Source organism: Salvelinus sp. IW2-2015, unplaced genomic scaffold, assembly GCF_002910315.2.
Source record: "Salvelinus sp. IW2-2015 unplaced genomic scaffold, ASM291031v2 Un_scaffold5931, whole genome shotgun sequence".
NCBI lineage: Eukaryota > Metazoa > Chordata > Actinopteri > Salmoniformes > Salmonidae > Salvelinus > Salvelinus sp. IW2-2015.
In genome coordinates this window covers 1-6,394 of record NW_019947196.1, presented here as the reverse complement: position 1 = coordinate 6,394, position 6,394 = coordinate 1, and the positions used below count along the sequence as shown (strand labels likewise).

The 6,394-nt window shown below is 40.1% G+C and overlaps 1 pseudogene; it reads left to right on the top strand.

Annotated features, from left to right (window-relative positions):
* Positions 1 to 5,765, top strand: part of LOC112078593 (uncharacterized) — a 20,069-nt pseudogene extending 14,304 nt beyond the window's left edge.
* The last annotated feature ends 629 nt before the right edge of the window (positions 5,766 to 6,394 follow it).

Sequence of the window (6,394 nt, the reverse complement as noted above, 5' to 3'; positions counted from 1 at the left end):
GAGAAAGACAAAAAAGAGATAGTGGGTGTTTTTGGGAAGACTGGAGCTGGTAAGAGCTTCTTGATTAACACCATCTTGGGTGAGAAGAAACTGCTACCCTCTGGAAACCAAGGGGCGTGCACCTCGGTCATGATTCAGGTGGAGGCCAATATGACAGACTCTAAATACATCGCTGAGATTGAGTTTATCACAGAGAAGGTAATAGCACCTGTTTTATCACAATGTTTTGAAAGTGGTGTCATGATAAATAGTACAATTAATGGAAGGCTTCTTTGAAACATATCAAGGTAACTAAAACTTAGATCTGAATCAAAGTCCGTCATTGACCCAATATACACCTTGTATTAAAAGAAACAACAATATAAGAAACAACAATACAATGTACCTTAACATCACTGCACATCACGGCACATGTTTGGGGGGAGGGGCTTCCTGGTAGAAGTGCTGGTCCCCTTACATTTTTATTCCAGGTTAAACATCAAAATATTTCAGGGCATATCCGATGGTTTGCTGTGCCATTCAGTCATGAAGATGTCTTAAATTCAAGGGAAAAGTGAGATCCGAACACAGTGCAGACACAATCCGTCCAAATTGCAAGCGTTTTAGTACCAAGTGTAATTGCAAGTAATACCAGGTGTAATTGCCAGCGTTTTAATACCAGGTGTAATTGCAAGTAATACCAGGTGTAATTGCAAGCGTTTTAATACCAGGTGTAATTGTAAATAAATGCAAGGCCAGAGTTCAGAATGTAATCCTATCCCAGCAGTTTGGATAGGGATAATGCAAGGTGTAAATTGGGTCAGAGTGTACAGTTTCTTATATGTGTTTTGGATGCTCAATTGAGTGTGTTCCAGGTGTTATACAATAGATACTGTAGATAGATTAGTAGTAGGTCACAAATAGACACTACACTTTCACTTCCACACCTCATCCCTAGGGGCAGTAGCAACCGTGTCCAGGTGATGTGCCAGGCTTGTCGATTGACTCATGGGCATGCCAATCTAATTAGCATAATAAAAAACACATCAACATCTGTCTGTTTAAGCTAAAGATATCTGGTTTTGTGCATGGGCTGCGTCTCAATCCACCACATCCGCCGATGTCGACCTTCCGCATCTTCGGTGGAAGGAGGCAGTGTTTTTCAGACCAGAAGACATTCTGAAAATAAGACATCTACCATTTATGCTAAAAACTCGGGGGTGTTCTCTGGTTTGCTCTACGACCACCACAAGATTCACGGGACTCATCTGAAGTCAGTAGAGCGAAGGTGCCAACTTCGGTCTGTAGAGTTGAAAGGGTTTAGGCTACAAATTAATATGACCCCACCATCGAAAGCTGAGACTATCATGAACACATACAACATATACAACGACACCCACAAGCTTTACAAGACTTGTCTGAAGGTTACCCGTTACTGGGTTTACCGTGTTAAATTTATGGAAGTAAGTTTTGTTGCAAATATATTTCATATATATATATATATTATATATATAATATATATATTATATATATACACTTAGCACTACCGGTCAAAAGTTTCAGAACACCTACTCAGTCATTGATTTTTCTAAAATGCTAATATTTTCTACATTGTAGAATAATAGTGAACACATCAAAACTATGAAATAACACATATGGAATCATGTAGTAACCAAAAGAGTGTTAAACAAATCAAAATATATTTCAGATTTGAGATTCTTCAAATAGCCACACTTTGCTTTGATGACAGCTTTGCACACTTGACATTCTCTCAACCAGCTTCATGAGGTAGTTGAAATGCATTTTAATTAACAGGTGTGCCTTCTTAGAAGTTAATAATGTGGAACTTCTTTCCTTCTTAATGCGTTTGAGCCAATCAGTTGTGTTGTGACAAGGTATGGGGAGGTATACAGAAGATAGCCCTATTTGGTTAAGAGACTAAGTCCATATTATGGCAAGAACAGCTCAAATAAGCAAGAGAAACGACAGTCCATCAGTACTTTAAGACATGAAGGTCAGTCAATACGGAAAATGTCAAGGACTTTTCAAGATTCTTCAAGTGCAGTCGCAAAAACCATCAAGCGCTATAATGAAACTGTCTCTCATGAGGAACACCAAAGGAATGGAAGACCCAGAGTTATCTCTGCTGCAGAGGATACGTTCATTAGAGTTACCAACCTCAGAAATTGCAGCCCAAGTAAATGCTTCACAGAGTTCAAGTAACAGACACATCTCAACATCTGTTCAGAGGAGACTGTGTAAATCAGGCCTTCATGGTCGAATTGCTGCAAAGAAACCAGTACAAAAGGACACCAATAATAAGAAGAGACTTGCTTGGGCCAAGAAACACGAGCAATGGACATTACACAGGTGGAATTTTGTCCTTTGGTCTGGAGTCCAAATTAGATTTTTTGGGTCTTTGTGAGACTCGATGTGGGTGAACGAATGATCTCCGAATGTATATTTCCCACCGTAAAGCATGGATGAGGTGTTATGGTGTGCGGGTGCATTGCTGGTGACACTGTCTGTGATTTATTTAAAATTCAAGGCACACTTAAGCAGCATGGCTACCACAGCATTCTGCAATGATATGCCATCCCATCTGGTGTGGGCTTTGGGGGACTATCATTTGTTTTTCAACAGGGCAAAGACCCATCTCCAGGCTGTGTAAGGGCTATTTTACCAACAAGGAGAGTGATGGAGTGCTGCATCAGATCTGGCCTCCACAACCCCCTGACCTCAACCAAATTGAGATGGTTTGGGATGAGTCAGACCGCAGAGTGAAGGAAAACAGCCAACAGCATATGTGGGAACTCTTCAAGACTGTTGGAAACTCATTCCAGATGAAGCTGGTTGAGAGAATGCCAAGAGTGTGCAAAGCTGTCATCAAGGCAAAGGATGGCTATTTGAAGAATCTCATATATATATACAGTGGGGCAAAAAAGTATTTAGTCAGCCACCAATTGTGCAAGTTCTCCCACTTAAAAAGATGAGAGGCCTGTAATTTATTAGGTACACTTCAACTATGACAACAAAATGAGAAAAAAAATTCCAGAAAATACATTGTAGGATTTTTTATGAATTTATTTGCAAATTATGGTGGAAAATAAGTATTGATCACCTACAAACAAGCAAGATTTCTGGCTCTCACAGACCTGTAACTTCTTCGTTAAGAGGCTCCTCTGTCCTCCACTCGTTACCTGTATTAATGCCACCTGTTTGAACTTGTTATCAGTATAAAAGACACCTGTCCACAACCTCAAACAGTCACACTCCAAACTCCACTATGGCCAAGACCAAAGAGCTGTCAAAGGACCCAGAAACAAAAATTGTAGACCTGCACCAGGCTGGGAAGACTGAATCTGCAATAGTAAGCAGCTTGGTTTGAAGAAATCAACTGTGGGAGCAATTATTAAGAAATGGAAGACATACAAGACCACTGATAATCTCCCTCGATCTGGGGCTCCACGCAAGATCTCACCCAGTGGGTCAAAATGATCACAAGAACGGTGAGCAAAAATCCCAGAACCACACGGGGGGACCTAGTGAATGACCTGCAGAGAGCTGGGACCAAAGTAACAAAGCCTACCATCAGTAACACACTACGCCGCCAGGGACTCAAACTCTGCAGTGCCGACGTGTCCCCTTGCTTAAGCCAGTACATGTCCAGGCCCGTCTGAAGTTTGTTAGAGAGCATTTGGATGATCCAGAAGAAGATTGGGAGAATGTCATATGGTCAGATGAAACCAAAATATAACTTTTGGTAAAAACTCAACTCGTCGTGTTTGGAGGACAAGAATGCTCAGTTGCATCCAAAGAACACCATACCTACTGTGAAGCATGGGGTGGAAACATCATGCTTTGGGCTGTTTTTCTGCAAAGGGACCAGGACGACTGATCCGTGTAAAGGAAAGAAGGAATGGGGCCATGTATCGTGAGATTTTGAGTGAAAACCTCCTTCTATCAGCAAGGGCATTGAAGATGAAACGTGGCTGGGTCTTTCAGCATGACAATGATCCGAACACACCGCCGGGCAAAGAAGGAGTGGCTTCTAAGAAGCATTTCAAGGTCCTGGAGTGGCTAGCCAGTCTCCAGATCTCACACCCATAGAAAATCTTTGGAGGAAGTTGAAAGTCCGTGTTGCCAGCAACAGCCCCAAAACATCACTGCTCTAGAGGAGATCTGCATGGAGGAATGGGCCAAAATACCAGCAACCGTGTGTGAAAACCTTGTGAAGACTTACAGAAAACGTTTGACCTCTGTCTGTAACGGCTTTCTTCCTGGGGTGAAAGAGAGAGACCAAAATGCAGCGCGGCTAGTGTTCAACATGTTTAATAAAGCACAAGTGAACACTACACACAACAAACAAAATAACAAACCGTGAAAAACCGAGACAAGTCCTATCTGGTGCAGAACAAACACAGAGACAGGAAACAACACCCCAAAATCCCAACACCAAACAAGCCTCCTATATATGATTCTCAATCAGGGACAACGATTACCATCTGCCTCTGATTGAAACCATATTAGGCTGGACATAGAAACAGACAAACTAGACACACAACATAGAATTCCCACCCAGCTCACGTCCTGACCAACACTAAACAAGCAAAACACATAATAACTCTGGTCAGGACGTTACACTGTCATTGCCAACAAAGGGTATATAACAAAGTATTGAGATAAACTTTTGTTATTGACCAAATACTTATTTTCCACCATAATTTGCAAATAAATTCATAAAAAATCCTAATCCTTTTCTCATTTTGTCTGTCATAGTTGAAGTGTACCTATGATGAAAATTACAGGCCTCTCTCATCTTTTTAAGTGGGAGAACTTGCACAATTGGTGGCTGACTAAATACTTTTTTGCACCACTGTATATATGTGTGTCCTAAAATTCAACATCAAATAGCTAATTGACCTATGGTATGACCATCTTACAACAATTCCATATGGCCTTGGACCCCTAGACATTGCATTGCTAGTGTAGCGTTAGAAGTAGGCTGGCTAGGTTGTTTCGTAACACAAAGAGATACAGTATGTATTACACATTTGTTGTGGTTTGACATTTTTATTAGGAATGGAAAGAGGAGCTAAGGTCCATCTTCAGAGACAGATCTTATGAGGATGGAAATGATGAAGACAGGAAAGGGATGTGATGTGATTTGATGGACGATGATGAAAAGATATCAGCTTTGTATGGAAAAGATGGACGTGGGGCAACCTTAGAAGAATTAATGGACAGGAAGCACTTCAGAGAAATTCCAGAGTTCCGTTTATCAGTGAAGAAAATATTTCTATGTGATACAGTAAGTGACATTGTCATGGTAGTTCACTTCCGTGAAGATTTTGTGCTTTTGTAAAAATATATATTTTGGTTAAAAAAACATTTTAGGTCGGCAACCAGACTGATTACAAATCTGTTAGGTTCTTTGATCTTTGTCAATGCGTTATTTTAAGAAAAACCCTTATTTTTTTCATCATTGCATGTAATGATTCTTTATTACAATTGCAGGCAGAAGAACTCTCTGAAAAGATAACCTGTTACACACGGAGTGACACACAGAGTGATACATTTAACAGACAGTATTGGCCACTTGTGAAGTGTATAACCATCAAGGTGCCAAACTCCAAAGACCTGCTGGAGCATGTTGTGCTGGTTGATCTTCCAGGCAATGGAGACTGCAACAAGAGCAGAGATGAGATGTGGAAATCGGTAATTATTGATAATTCTTATTGATGATGATCCCATGATCTGTTTAGAATTGTATTCATGCAGCTTCTAATTTGGTTGATGTTAGATCAACGTCATAGGTTAGTATCAATATCATAGGTACAGGTCCAAATGGCTGGCTATATCTATGTACTTTAGTTTATTTATACTTATGTACAATTGATTAATAAATACATATTATATAATCATAGCTGCGGGAAGTAGTTTGGTATGCAGAAGAAAAGAAATCGCCCGCGATGAAGACGTCTATGTCGGTCCCTAATACAGGACTAGTAAAGGCCCAGTGCACTACTTTGGTGAATTATTTTTCTTTAAATACTTTGCAAATGCAACTTGTTTCAAAGTGAAAGCTGAAATGGTCTTTTAATTTCTTACCCATTTTAGTAGACACTCTTATACAGAGCAACTTTCAGTAGTGAGTGCATACATTTTCATACTGGTCCCCTGTGGGAATCAAATCCACAACCCTAGCAGTGTAAGCACCATGCTCTTCCAAATCAAATCAAATCAAATGTTATTTGTCACATACACATGGTTAGCAGATGTTAATGCGAGTATAGCGAAATGCTTGTGCTTCTAGTTCTGACAATTCAGTAATAACCAACGAGTAATCTAACCTAACAATTCCACAACTACTACCTTATACACACAAGTGTAAAGGGATAAAGAATATGTACAT